The following is a 15,768-nucleotide window of genomic DNA, read 5'->3' on the forward strand; positions in this document are numbered from 1 at the left end:
ATGGAATTTATGTTAATGTAAATGAACTGATGTTTAGTTATTGGAATAAGATACTACAGATGTATTGTGGGATATATATAAATGAATGTGTAATCTAGATTATGTGGGTTATAAAAGATGGTGCTTTGACCATCTGTCAGTGGTTTGCTTTTACTGGGCTAAGGAAATTGTGGCTATGAAAAGAAATAGCAATTTATTAGCAACTTTTAGATTGTATGAATGTGTCTTGATTTTGTAATAAAGAATGTTAACTCTACTGCTTAATTTCTGCTAAAGTAAACCAGTGAATTTCAGTAGCGATTTTATTTTGGGCAGAATAGATCTTAACAAAACCAGGAGTGGTAATCAAACCTTATCTAATCTCAGTTTAAGATAATTGTCAACAGACAAATAAGTGAATCATAGCCTTGCTAATGAATTCCCATTGAAGGGAGGTCAAAGGGCATATCCAGCTGGAGGCAGGTCTCCAGGAATGTATCCCAGAGGTAGCCCTGAGGAAAACAGGGAAAGCTATAGTGAGGAAAAACAACATTTCTGACTTTTTATAATCAAGGATAAAATTTCTGACTTTTTATAATCAAGGATAACAGCTCTCCTGGCAAAGGGAAGGGAAGGGCTACCAGCCTCACACCTTCACATTAGATCAAAGTGACTCCCTGAAACAAAGCTGCTCACCCCTTCTCAGACAAGTTTCTCCTCCATGTAATTTCATAGGAACTGAAACAATTCTGAAGCAAAATGATTTTGTGGTATAGAACTATGGAAGTCAGGGGTAATAACAGCAAAGCTAAATTTGCAAAGGTGCACAGGTAAGGAGAGAACAAAGAGGGATTTTACTGGGATTAATGTGCTGTGGGAAAGATGAGTGAAATGAAGTTCAGAGGATTTTTTTCCTCTTACTGAATCAACATAGTTTTGGGATTATCTCTGAGTCATAAATTCCAATTAGCAGTATAAAAAATAACTTTTAACTGAAAGACAGCTTTCTATCATGTTCCCAAAGCCTTGCCTCAGATATACCCATCTAAACTTGCTCAGAACTACTCACCAAGTTCACTATAGAAGAATCACACCTATTTATTCACCTTTTATTACTGAAAAAAATATATATATATAAAGTACAAGAGCCAGCAGTGATACAGGATTTATAAACTGTATACTTCTCTCCTGGCAGAGGCATGACATGATACATAGTTAATTGTCACTTGAATTAGCATGCTTTATGATTACTTTATTCAAGACAAACTCTCAGCCTGCAGTTATTGCAGTCCTGTTCTGATGTCCCATCAGCTCTCCCAAGAGGGCTAGGCCAAGCCCCAAGTGCTGGAAATGCTGAATTTCCATCCTTGCTCTCATCAGGGTGGGTGCTGAACCTCCAGCACCCAAACATGGCAGTCAGGTAGTGCCTTCCTTGCTGTGCCTGAAGACCAATTCCACCTCCCCAGCTTTTTTCCTCTCTTGTAGCTTCAATGTCCCTAGTTTTTTTCAGTCTTCTCCAGTAAGTCACGTTTTTTGAGGTTTTTCATCATTTGCATTGCTTCCCTATGGATTCTTTTCAATTCATCCTACATTGCTTTTACTACAAGGGCAGTGTCCAAAAGTGAATACAAAATTCAGTGCAAGACTTTACCAGCTGTTTGGAGCAAAAGGATAAAAACAATCATTCAAGTCTTCAACCCCAAATATAGTGCTTGCCTTTCTCATGACACCAGGTCAAAGTTGAATAACACTCCCCTCCCAGCCATTGCAGCCCCTGTGGACTCAGGAGAGCTACCTCCACTCTGTCTTCACCTTGTCAGGAACATGTGTGGATTTAATCCCACCTCATCAGGATCATGTTTGTTTTCAGTCCTGTGCTGCAGTGAATTTACAGTCTGCATCAGCTGCAAATATAAGAAACATATCCTCTGTTCCACATGTTGAGGTGTCTGGGAGCTAATGGAAAAACGTTAAGCCTGAGACAAACCTTCTCTTTCTGTGACAAATACCCATCAGTGCCACTGTTGTGACAATGCACTTGCTGACAGCTTCTCTCTGAGCAGAGTTTTCCCAGCAGCTCCTATACCTGTTCGTGCTAGTTTCAGTCTGGTAACATTTCCCTTGTTTATTTGTAGAATTACCCACAGGTCACAGTGCCAGAAGCCTCACTGAGAACTGACTGTGTGACAAGTACTGCCTCTTGGCTCTTCCTGGTTCTGGTTACCCTGCTGTAGGGAAAGGAAACACAATTTGTCAGATATATTTGTTCTTGACAAATGCCTATTAACTTACACTCATTTTGAAGCTGTTTTCTAGGTGTGCTTGCCAATTTATTTTACAAGACAAGGCACATAAAGGGCTGACAATGATGACTGTTATTCTAAAAAAATGGTGTGATTCATTTTCCAATAACTGCTAAATGCTTTCTTCACCTTTATATGCAATATAAACCACAAAAAATTCACCCCATGATTCCAGAGAGATGAAAGAGGAAACAGATATTCTATGAGATGTCCAGTTGCAAACTAAGACACCTAAATGCCCATATGTATGTGACTAATGCCTAAGCATTGGCATCTATTGCCATTTGGGAAACCTCAGAGCTTAGGAGATAGCTACAAGGGCTGGCAGATGTGCCACAGAATCTATGGGAGACTTGCCTTCTCCAGAGCAGCAGGCAAGATACTCTGGATGTGGAAAATGGCCCATAGTTAACAACTGGGTCATTCCTTGGTTGACCTAAATTAATTGACCTTAATTTTGTCATTTTAATCTCTAATGGAATCTCTGCTCATTCAGTTTTATGCTAGAGCTGAACTTTGGTTCCCTGTTTTTGGTTGGCCCTCTTGGGCATATCATCTTGAAGCTCAGGCTAAAAGAGAAAAAAAAAAAAAGCCCTTTTTTTTCTTTCTTGTGTTCCTGCCCTTTTAGAATACGGTTATTTTTACATATAGGAGGAGGGAGGAGGAGAATCTTTTCCCTTTGCTATATACTCCTTGGAGCAGACTTAGCAGTATCTCAATTTAACTGCCTTTGCTCCAGTAATTACAGTGAGTCAGAAACCATTCCCAGCACTGCTACTTGCATCTGAATTACTGGTGCTCTCTCAAGTTTTAAAGTCAGGGAGCAAAGAAAAGGGATTCTTATACTGGTCTGAGTTTAGAAAAGGCCTTTAGTGGGTACAATGAATCACTAGCTTAATCTAGGAAGAAAAAAGAACATGTGAAAATAATCCCATACCATTGGGAATTAGGATAGCACTGTGATGCAAATGGAGAATCTTAGAATCAGAAAAGAATATGCATAAGGAAAAAGAAAGAAAAGGCTGAAGTTTTTTTTACTTGCACAGAAGAAGCTAACAGGCAGCTTTTATCATACAGGGAGAGGTATAAAGCAGAAGGCACAGATTCTTCCATCTCTGTCATGTGATTTATTAATTTAAGTCCAGCTCTCTCTTACTGCGGTGGCTGGAGGTGCACAGAGGGTTGGTGCTGCTCTGCCCTACACACATTGCAGGGGAGGAGATGGATTTGCATTCACCAGGGGACCAGGAGCTCTGCCTGAGAAAGGCAAAGGGTCCTTTCTGCACCCCACGCTCTGCTCAGGATGCAGCCAGATCCCCTGCCTGGCTGTGCCATCTGCTCACAGCCTGGAGAGCCCTGAGGGGAGACCCTTCTGCAGCAGCAGCACCCAGGCTCCTGCTCTGGCCGTCCCACAGCTGGGGCCATACAGGTGTGGCATGAACACAGCGACATGAGCGTGTCACCTTCAGCCTCAGCAGAGAGTGCCTGTGTGGCAAGGACCCGTTACACCATCATTATGTTCTCTTTTCTCTGTGTCCACTTTGGCAAAAGCCCAGTTTTTAATCTCACCATATCCAAGCCAGTTGTGGTCTGGAATCTGTAGAGCTGTGCTAACACCAGACTGTCCCAAGTTAATATACAAGGTTAGGAGGCAAAGTGGAAGCAGTGAGTTGCATGTGGTTTTTTGCAATGTAACTCCCATGCTAGCAGAGCCATGCACTTTCCAGCTGAGGCAGGCTTACAGAAGACATTCCCAAAGTGTGGGTCTTCTCTATCCATATGTTCATCCATACTTCAACCAATTAACATCTCATCCATCAATGTAAGTCAAACACAAGCTAAGTCTTTATAAAACAAGTTTCAAAAAACTCACATTTTCTTAAGTGTCCTGGCAACCAGACTCCACAGTCTGTTTTGGAGATTTTTTTTGTTTCGTGCCTGAAAAAAAATGGAAATTGCTGAAGAAAAATGCATTAAAAATGTTCACAAATTATTCAAATTTTGTTTGAGGATAACTTAATTCTAAAAAACTAGAAAGGCAAGTGATTGCCATGATTCCTGAACAATGAACAGCTAGAACATTATAAACATTCTTAACTGTGTTCTAGTTACTATGAATCTCACAATTTTCATTGTGAAGCTATTTAAATTAAGGAGGGCTAATATTTCTTTTTCTTTTCTTTTTTTTTTCAGTTTTTCTGGGCCAGTTGGAGGTGGCTTTGAAGATTTCAGTAGGAGAGTCTTTATATTGAAATTGTTGGGGTGATTAATGTAACAGAATAATGGTTTTGGAAAATAAGTCTTACCTTAATTCCACTTTTAATTAATCTAGTTTCAGCTGCATGTGAAAACACAAAATTCAAGATTTAAACAAATTTAAAATTGCTTTTTTTGGAGAGACAGGTATACCTGAAAAAATGGAAGTGGAAAAATCTTTAGAAGAACAATGTTTTTAGAACTTGGCATTACACATATGATTTCTTGGGAAAATAAAAGAAACATTGCGGGGAGAATTATCTTTTTAGCTTTCTGTTTAAACCACTAGATAATTCAATAAACAGAGAAGCACCTTGCTCTGCTTGTCATATTCTCAGGTTTAATCTCAGCTATAAGAAGCTAGTCCATTGTTAGGACTGGAAACCTCCACTGTGAAAGGGAAATACAATAACCTTTGCTGTATAGACACCAGGTGGTTTTCCCTAACAAGAGCTGTTGATAGAGTGATGTTTAATCTTTGATGGAAATATCTAGGATGTATTGATTTGCAATAAAACCAATTTCCAGACACAGTATCTTCCAGGATTATAAAATATATGGACAAACCATATGATTCTGTATAATGGCATTAAATGCTACCTTGTAGTGCCAGGGACATTCAGGTATTGTAATTTTGATGTCTTACACGGAAAAATCCAGAATATTTGATAGCTTTATTAAGTGGCAAGATATTGTTCCTGCATATAAGGTCAGCAGTAAATTCTTACCTTATTACTGTTATAAAACTCAGTAATAGAAACCTGAAGCTGTGTTATATGACTCTCCCCTAGGAAGGGTCAGTGATTCACTTCTTCTGCTGCTGCATAATGATGGTAGGAAGCACCAGATTTGCAGAAGAAAATTAGGAAGGATTGTGATCCAAACTCAGTACTACACAATTGCAATTTAATGTACTACTATAGAAAAATTAATTTTATTATCATGATCAAAGTGGATTCTCACTGGAAGAAGAATTTGGGAGGGAATTCAGAATTGTTAGAGTAGTCTGAGAATTGTGTATGAGCTAAAAATGAGAGGGAAGAGTGGAAGGAAGAAAAGGCTAGAAGTAGAAGATGGAGTGATATGCATCCATTTTCATATTACATCCTTGATCAGGCATCCGACTGGTTCATAATTTTTGAAGTCCTGTCTCAATCTAGGATAATATTTAATCCTAAACCTGGTTATGGGTCATAGGTTATGGCTTTAATGTCTGTGGTTCAGTCTTGTGCTCTGAAAAAGTAGGAAAATCATCATCCTTCTCCACATGAAGCCCCTGACTGAGGGAATCAAAGAAAAAAGGCTCATGTCCCTTGGGGCCTTTGCCTTGGCTGCCTTTGCATTTCTGCAAGACCCAGCAAATTGTCACCACTGAAAAGTAAAATCCAGGTTTCAAACCAATCATCTCTTCAAACTGGAACCCAGGAGAAAGTTGGGAAAAAGGGTTAATGTGGTTCCAGTAACTTAGCACTAAGCAGGAATCTGTCTTCGTGTTTCATAGCTTCAAACACACTTCATTTCCACCTCTAGGCAATAGTAAAGTATGTTACCAAATTCATGGGACAGGATTAAGCCTGTTGTAGCCAGGGAATTTTTAAAATGAACTGGGATTAATCTTGCCTTCCAATTAAATGCTAATCATTTAGCCTAAACTAGCACTTAGCTTTCTGCTATAGCCAAGGGAAAAGGACAGACACCTCTAAAGAGTGATTATTCCAACTGCTACTGAATATCCAGGGTGGAATGAATCACCTTTCACAAACGTCTATAAATCTCCACAGAATACAGGAGTCTGGATGATTAGCTAAACTCACAACTTTATTTTGAATCATGTTAAACTAGATGGGATTAATTTCATTCCTGCTGATTAAAGTAAGGCATTTTGCACTCTGACATCAATTGTCCAGACAAATACAAATGTCAAATACATCTGCTTCTATCCAGCCTCATAAATAGAAGAGTCTGGTATTCAGTTAATTACTGCTTTTTTTCCAGATAACATTATTGAAGTCTGGCATGGATAATCTGATTCACTGATTTTTCCTAAATGTCTAGATTTAAATGTCTAAATTTTTCTAAATCTCTCAATTTCTCTGAAAGAAAAGCAATCTTACGATAGTACTGGTTATGTCAAATCATCATCAGCTTTCTGTGGACTTGATGTGATTTTACAGCCCAAATTACATTTTTTTTATTTTGAAAAGATGAAAAAAAAAAAAGATCATTTCGGCTAGAAAGAAGTCTATCATGTATCACTGCCTTTTGTTAAGTAATTAAAATTGAAACCACACTAATGCCAATTACTCCAGGTGCAGTGACTCTGTAATTCATGCTCTGTTGTTCTGAAGCTGCAGATAGCCAAACAATGGTAACTTTAGATGTTGTGGTCCTTAATAATGTAACAGTTCCTTGAGGACCAATGGAGTGGTGTGGCAGGTGGAAAGACACGCCCACGCTAGGAATGACCAGCCCGTCTCCAGCCAAGGGGGGCGCTTCCCCAACACGAAGTCGAGTAATGCGCCTAAGGCAATAACCTGCCTTATGGACGTAGGCCGCAATGATACTCCGAGCCGCAGGATTGAAGAGGCGTCTCTCACTTTCTTCGGGGCAAACGGGTTTATCGGATCAGGGGAACTGGGAGTGAGGGAGAAGAAAGCTGAGAGCCGTGAGGTGGGGAAAAACCCCGGGTTTTAAAGGGGATGGGAGGGGTGAAGGATGACAAATCAGAAGAGGGAAGGAAAAGATACATTGGGGATTGACACAACACCAGAACCAATCGTGGATAACTGAGGGAGGGGCCCTGGTCCCTGAGCCAATCACCCGACACCCTGGCCAGAAGATTCTGGAAGAGGAGGCAGGGGTGCCGAGTGACAGGCAGGCAGCCAGGGGTGGGGAACAAAAATGATACATTCGACAACCATAGTAACTGGGGAGGGGTTAAGGATTGACAGATAACTGGGAATAGGGCAGGACCTTTAACATGAACAGTTGGGGAAACAGAACGGACACAACACAAACCACAACAGACCAAGTCATCCCAGTTACAAAGAATGATGGCCAGTGTCACTTGCTTTGCAGTCCCTGCCACTCATCAATTTTCTAAGACTGGAGGTAGGGAAATGTGGGATCTGGCTTTTCTAACGTTCTTATTCTTTTTGAAATGAGGCCTGTTTTCAGGGAGCCTGACAAACAAGATTCTTTGGAGGAGAGGTTGATAATTTCCATTAGCAGCAGACAGTAGTTTTTCCTCTGGCTTTCACCAGTCAGGGGGAATACAAATCTGCTTTGTAGAATGCAGCTCACATAATCCTAGGGGCTTCTAGAGTTTCATTTTGTTTAATGGAGTTTCATTATGCTGGGGTAGTGAGGTGGTTAATACCTACCAGACCAACTGAAAGTTTTCTACCCCTGTGAGTTCCTGTCACATTTAGTTTACTTCTTCTGCAAAGTAAGTTGGGAGTTCTTTGTAGGTTGGTCTTAGGTTTAATTCAAGGGCACTCAATCTTCGAATGTCTGCTGTAACTGACCTCTACTGGTTGTTGGTCATGCTATACTTAAGGAGAAATCAACTACAGATCATAGATACAGTCAGACAAAGATAGATAGATAGATAGATAGATGATAGATAGATAGATAGATAGATAGATAGATAGATAGATAGATAGATAGATAGATAGATAAGCAGACAGACACAATCTCAGGGACAAAGAGAGATTTTAAACAGATGTGTCATGCATAGAGCTCCCCGCAGTCCACAGTTTCTCATTTCTAGGGATGGTGTATCCCTAGTCATCACACTGCCAAAAAATCAGAAGGGAAAATGTATTTAGTTATTGTCCTAACATTCCAGCTATGGAATGGGCACAGAAAGGCATTGGTGTTCCCAGCAAAAGCTGTGTTCACCTTCAAGAAAGAGAGCAGACCCAGGGAACTGAGATCTCCCCATTCTGTGGTGGGTTATGTAGCAAGGCAATACCAAGACTGGCAAGACTTCTGAGTCCCTGCTTGGAGTCATGCAATGAGTGTTGGAGGTTAAAGAGCTGCAGAAGGGATGAAGAATTTGTCTGGGAATCAGTATTTCCTGGGACCATGCAAAGAACCCTGCTGGAGCCAGGCACTGTTGGGAGAGCAGAAAGCTTTCCTGGCAGGATAACTGGGCCTGTTCATGTGGGCAGCTTGGATCAGGAGTATTAACCCTGGAACAGGGCTGTTCTCCACAAAGCCACCTTGGATATCCTGCAACAATTGGTGTAAAACAAAAAAAAAAAATCCAGCCTCAGCATGAAACACCAAAGTCTGGTTCCACTGTTTGCATCTAAAAACATACCAAAACCAAATTAGGCTGGTACATCGTTGGGATAACAGAACAAATGACAGGACAGCTACAGAACACGCCAGGATTTTGCCATATGTAAAACAGTTTTCTTTGTTTGATTTCAGGAGACCATTAGCCTTCTAGATAACTTTAGCTGATAGTCATCTTTATTCCTCTACCACCTGTAATTACAGAAGAAATTACTGACTTCATAAGGAATTAAAACTACACTTTTAACTCCAAAGCTTTGTTAACATTTCCATGACCTTTTACACCTTTTTGTTATTTTGAAAGGATTTTTTCAGCAAGTCTGAGATCTTCATTGAAACGACTGCAAAGCAATCCTGAATTCTTCCAGTGAGCTGAGCTACAGGGCACAAGGAAGTACAAAAATCTGCCTTGTGCTCAGGAACAAGAGGCATTTCTTTCTACCAAAAGTAAATCCAGCTGCTGTCAGCAATGGCTGCCCTTCTTTGTTACCCTGTGGCTCTTCACAGCTTTGATTGAGTTTTTTAATAACTACGTTGCAAATCTGCCATAATTTTCACCTCTAATTTTGAGTTACTTTTCTTCTAACAATGTGCCAAAGAATATATCTTCGACCTTTCTTTACCACCAGATGAAAGGCAGATGGGAATAATTCTTTTTGTTAGTTCCTACTCCACTCACATATCTTCCTTCTTAAAACATGTCCCTGCAGGCACTTCTTTTCTCCACAGACATGTTTTCTTCATCCTTATTCTGTCTCTTTGTTCTGTTGTCCCATAGGACTCCCTTTTCAAGGAAGTTTTTAAGTATTCATTTTTTTTCCCCAAATACTTTTATAATACATTTTTTATTGTGGTGCTCCTTATGCTGGAGATCCTCAATTACAGCAACTGTCTCGACCTCATACAGAGACTGTGGACACATATCTGGGCAGAGAGCAGTTTTCAATCTGCTTCTGAATCATCCCTTCCACCAGAGGAAGAGAAGGATCACAGCAAGGTTTCAAAATCATGGTCAAAAATCTATAGATGTTGCATCAGAACCAGATAAAAATCAAAAGTTTAGCTAGTTCTTAGCTTTAAAGCAGGTTGAAACAATGGGGAGAAGAAGAGAAGCAAGAAATAAAAAAGTACTTGCAACAGAGAAAAAGCAAATAAAATGAGCTGAGCACAGGCTATAACCAAAATTACTGCATAAGAGATGAAATTGCAAATAAATAGCAAATGGGATACAAGGAGGAAAGAAATCCATGGGTCTCTGCCTCTCTGTCCTAGGCACTGCAGTAAGAGTTCAGGGCTCCAGATACCTGTGTTTTTCAGAATGCCATTGTGTTTGCAAGTGCTGGAAAACAGATGCTTTGACTGTTCCTGCATTCCTTCTGGTAATTGTTAAAGACTGTAGTAACACATTGCCTCAGCTGAAATATTAAAAGCCCTCAGCTGCAAACAAGCTGACCCAAAAATGAACACTTTCTTAGCTGGTGGAGAAATCCCTTCCTAGTGAGATTGGATTGCTTGGTATCCTTTAAAAATTGCATGAGATATTTTTCTGGGTTTTTTTCCCTAACCTCTGTATGGGGTATTGACTGGAATCTTTCACTGAACAAGATAATGTTTAATATGCAAAAATGCAGCTTTTAATAGCACTCAGTTTTAGCAAGAAAAAAAAAAAACAAAAAAAACACTGCTGCACCAGATATAATTATCAGGTATCTTCTATTGTATGGCCCTTCATTATTGCTAGCAAATATTTTTATTTATCATTAGAAAGTGACACCAAAGAAGTGACACTTTCTTAGACGATTTACAAATTCAAGAAAAGAAATTAGCTAATAAATATGTAAAGACATGTCTATGTGTGTTTGCATTATTTGTGAGCATATCAGTATTTCCTGTTAGCAGCAATTTATGCATGGGTGCTTCCATATGTGCAGAAAAATAACACATACATCAGCGAACACAGGTACGATAAGTGCAAAATTAATGGATGTGTCATAAGGCTTTCTTGCAGACATTTTTTTAATTACCACATTTCCAAAAAGTAGCATCATTTGGCCTAAGTAGGTATATGAGAGCAGTGGTGTTTGAAATGGAGCTTTGGGAATCACCTTACCCAAAATTTCCACTCAGAGCAGAGTCTGCCAGGCCATGTCCAGTCAGGTTTTGAATGTTTCCACAGCATCTCTGGGCAAACTGTGCCAGATGACATCCAGAGGAAGGAAGTATTTTCTTACAGATATCTTTATGCAGAATTTCCTGTGTTCTAGTTTGTGCCCACTGCCTCTTGTCTTGTCACTGGGCATCACCAAGCAGAGTCTGGCTCCTCCTTCTTTACTCCACCCCCTGGTATTTACATATACGGACGAGATTCCCTAAGCTTTCTCGTCTCTGAGCTGAATAAAATCATAGAATCATGGAATTTTTTGGTTGGAAAAGACCTTTAAGACCATTAAGTCCAGTTCTCAACAACTCCTCAAATGGAAGATGCTAATCTTTGTCACATTTGTGGCCCTTTGCTGGGCTCACTCCAGAATCTCCATGTATCCCTTATACTGAGGAGCTCAGAACTGGACCTGGCATTCCAGAGGTGTCTCACCAGGGCTGAGTATAGAAAAGCCAGTCTACAATTTTCCCTCTTTCTCAGCATCCCTGTGGCCATGCATCCTGCTGACATCTTCTCCCAGCTCCTTTCCCTGTTGACTTAGAGCCTTCCCCCATGCACATGGATTGCATGTTCGAACTCCCTCTTCCCTGGTCCCAGAGGGAGACACAGGACATCCTTTAGTGCTCTGGACCTCCGTCCTCCTGGGGAAGATTGCTCTGGGTCAAGGTCTCTGCTGTGCCAGGGGAGTTGATCCCATGTGTGCTGCGGCTGTGCCTTGTGCCGTGTCACCACCATCACCAAGCACAGGTACAGGGCTTCTGTCCTCCACTCTTGCACTCTTCTGCATCATCTGCTGCACCAAGTGCTGTGTCTTTTGGCTGCCTTTGCTAGCTGCACATGACCTTCATAGCTAGTTCAGTTTCCATTCTGGTCATCTGACAAACCCTCTCTAAAAGTGCTGACATTTTCATGTCATGCCATCATATATTTTATGTATGCTTAGAGAGAAATGGACTCAAGATAACCTGTTTGAAACATTGCTCAAAGTCTTGTCCTTGCTCTTTTGCCTATACAAAATATATGAAAGCAGGTTAATAATGTAGTTATATTGAAGATATACTTTTGCATATAAATAAGTGATCAAATAAATGATAACACATGCATGCACATGCACACATATGTGCCTTGCATGTGAGGAAACATCCAATAAGGCATTCAGCTTGGGACCCACAGAGATGTGGCAGGTGTTACCATAGTGTCCAAAAGCCTAGAGCCAAATTTATAGAGCTCATTTAGAGGCCTGGAGGGACCTAGACCCTGTATGGGTACACTTTAGGCTTTCAGACAGGGGTTTGCCACTGCCAGCACTGTGGTACCAAAGACAGACCTGTCTGGCAGAGCATCAGTGTCTGTATTTGCCTAAGGAGCTACTTCTGTAATTGGTGTCCTGGGAATAGGACATTTAGTGCCTGAAATAATTTCCTTCCTTTGAACAACTAGAGTAGTGGTTATGTGGCTCCTACAGCCAGCTGAAGGCTCTGGAATCACAGGTGCTGCCTGTTTGAGCAGCTGGCACATGTAATGAGAGCACCCTATCTGCTGGACCCTGGAGAGAAGGGGACCCCTCATCACCTTCTCTGCAGAAACTCGGCTGGCATGCAGTCAGGAAAGCCAAACTGCAGGGTTTGCTTGTAGCTTGTTTCTTATGATGTACTATAATGGTGTGCAAATGGTGTAATGGTGAGACAGTAGGTGTTACCAATCCAGTCACCACTGGAATGTTCCTGAGAACATTCTAGGAATATTAGGTTACATTAAAACTGTGAACTTTCTTATTGCTATTACCTAAGACTTTTTTTTTTATGAAAGATTCCTTATTGATTTTCAAATATAAGAAAAATATCTCATCAGTGTTTTCTGAGCTGTTCAGGGTAATAAGCCCCAAAACCTTAATTAGCAAGCAAACAAAGACAACAGATGCGCAGCACCAATAATTTACAAAAATCTTTCCTACTAAATTTATCCATGGAAAATATATATGGCAAGTCTAACACAGAATTTGCAATTGCCTGTTATGTTCTCCAAAACAGGATGGTTGTTAATTAGTGAACAGTATATCCAAGGACTCATTGTGCTATTTTTTATTTCTACTTTGGGATTCTGAGATTTACAGAGATTCTCGTATCCTATGAGAAATACTGAAATTGTATTTCTGAAGCAAATTTCTTACAGCGTGTCATGATCTTTAAAAGTCATTGACAGAAAATATGATATCTGAGAGATTCCAGTGAACTGAAATTAAAGTTCAGTCAAAATTAGTCATTTCCTTATCTGTAAATTACTGTACCCTATACATCCCTCTTTAAACTGTGTAGCTCAGCCTTGCTTTTTATTGACCTCAGAGCCTTTAAAAAATCTTAGTGACAGAGTTCAATAGCACAGTTATAGAAATAGGCCTCAGCAGAAGAAAAAGTTTATTGACTTTCTGACTATTCAGGAATGCAATACAATTATGTGACTTAAATTATGCAACTCTTTACATAGAACTAAACACACCCAAAGTGTCCCTAAGGGGGGGTCTGCATCAGAGTTCAAACCAGAACTACTGTGTCCATACATTTACTGTCTGTCAGTAACACAATGTAATGTGTGCTTTGCTCAGGTAAGGGACCAGCAGCTAGGGAATTAATTGTTAGGGTGGGAAAAGATTGTTTATTCATGCTCAATGGGCCTAATTTAAGAGTTTAAACTGTTAGAGAAGGAAACCATGTTGAAACCTCCCAGTTTTATTAGTTCAGTCAGTCATTCGGGATTCACACCAGAATTCCAAGCCTGATATGAAGCTTCCATTATGACTAGAACCAAGCTTTTAGTATCTCCCATAGTTCATTAAAATTTACACTTATTTTTTATGGTCTTTTCTTCCACACATCCTTTAGCATATGCTGTCTCAAACTGACCATTTGTTTAGCATATAACAAGGTGCAGTTGTATTTTTCAGACAGTTGTTGTAAGGAACAAGGATCTTGAGTGACATTCCTCAGATTTTCCTCAGGTTTGCTCAGATGAACAGCTGCTTTTGGCATCACTTCAGCAGTTGTTGTCTGAGAAGCTCCATGGGCTGGAAGGAGATTTGGTTACTCTAAAACGACCCTTTCAGTTCCAGTGCTGATCAAGCCTTTTTCAGTCATAAGTTCTCTGAGCGTCAGTGAGCCTCGGGGCTCTGTCCTGAGCCTTTCAGATCTTTCATTAAAATTAAACCTCCTTGAAGCATTGATTGTGCCATATGGCTTTCATTATCACAAGCACACTGGTGATATTCAGGTTCATGGTACATGTTAACCTTTCCTACTGAGGTCAGTAACAATATCACTGAGCATCTAACAGCTGTCTCCCTGTGGATGTATCATGATTTTTTAACATTAAACACAAGCAGTAGGAGGCTCTTTTAATTGGCCATGACAGTTTTTATCCTTCTTTTGGTTTCATGGTAAAGGTTCCCAGTACCTTCAGCTGGGAACTTGGGTTTTATTCCTGATAACATTTTCTTATCTACCACTCATATTTTTTACTTCAACAAAAAACACGTCATAACATCTCATAAATTTTCCTGTACTTAATCATTGCATCAGTAAAGCCATCCATCTATAAGCTTTTGGTTTTGTGTTTAGAGTATGCCTTTGCTCAAAATCAAATTTGTCATATCAACATATGCATACTCTTCTGCTCGGAGCACCTCTCTTACACTGGTGGTATGTCTCCTCATGCAGAATCTGCCAAGACCAGTAGGTAGCATGTGCTCAGTGAAAATGGAGTTTTGCTCTCAGGAAGGCTGTTCAATAAAGCAGCAGAGTCACTGTCCAATGGTCCTTTGAAGAGGCTGTTATGTCCCAGTGGCTGCTCCTCTCCCAAGTGACAGCGATGGGGCAAGTAAAAGGATTCTCTTTAGATTAGGAGATAGTATCAACATATATCAAGCTGTATCAAAGGCTAAGAAAAAAATATGTTAAGGTTTTTATTTGGTGGTTATTGAGAAGTGACAGAGATGTTTCATTTTCTGCTTGTGCTGACTTTTTAATAGGTGTCTGTTCGTCTGCCAGAGGTAAAATATGGTCCTAATCTGGGCAAAGACGAGTCTGTGTTTTTTTCATTTTAAACCAAAGAGTAACAGAGATATAAACTTCTGTCTGTAATGAGAAAAAAAAAATCAACAAACTACAAATTTGTTGAAGATTTTAAGGTCTGGAGATGAAGTGCAATGCTGTATTTGATGATGTATAATGGTGAATATCCAGTAAATAGTACGTTAACATTTTAGTATTGCCTGACTTTGGTTTCTGTTGCAACAGCGAGACCTGAAAGAGACATGGGAAGGAGATTTTTCTCATGGTAATGGACATAGTGAGTTCTTTACAGTCATATTGTGCTTGTCTGCACATGCTCAGCTCTCTGAGAGCTCAGCTTTCAACCTTGACACTGTTCCCCTCTGAGCACCTTCCCAACAAAGAATAAGGGAAAACATAAAGTCTTGATATGTTCTAAGAGCATCACTCTTACACAGGCACAGACTCTAACCTCTACCTGTGCAAGCTGCAGTATCTGAGGAATGTGTCAGAAATGCATGTCAAAAATCAGCACTTGATCTATTCTCCAAAGGTTTCCTTTGTGCCAGCTCTGAGTGCCTCAGGGCTGCCACACTGAACTCCCTGCTGTCCCTCAGCATCAGTAGCTTCCATATTAGTGACCCTCTGTCTCTCCAGTCCGTGGACAGAGGGTGACACCCAGCAGTGCCACCCTGCAGAAGGTGGGCTCTGGGTGAGAAAT

General features: G+C 40.3%; 1 long non-coding RNA gene across 1 annotated transcript; it reads right to left on the minus strand.

Annotated features, from left to right (window-relative positions):
- Positions 1-1,074: 1,074 nt before the first annotated feature.
- LOC118688022 (uncharacterized) lies at positions 1,075-6,644 on the minus strand. The gene is made up of 2 exons (XR_004980431.1): positions 4,156-6,644; positions 1,075-2,207 (listed from the first exon to the last, which is right to left on the minus strand). It is a non-coding gene; the product is annotated as an uncharacterized LOC118688022 (long non-coding RNA).
- Positions 6,645-15,768: the final 9,124 nt, after the last annotated feature.

Source organism: Molothrus ater, chromosome 2 (genome assembly GCF_012460135.2).
Source record: "Molothrus ater isolate BHLD 08-10-18 breed brown headed cowbird chromosome 2, BPBGC_Mater_1.1, whole genome shotgun sequence".
Taxonomy (NCBI): Eukaryota; Metazoa; Chordata; class Aves; order Passeriformes; family Icteridae; genus Molothrus; species Molothrus ater.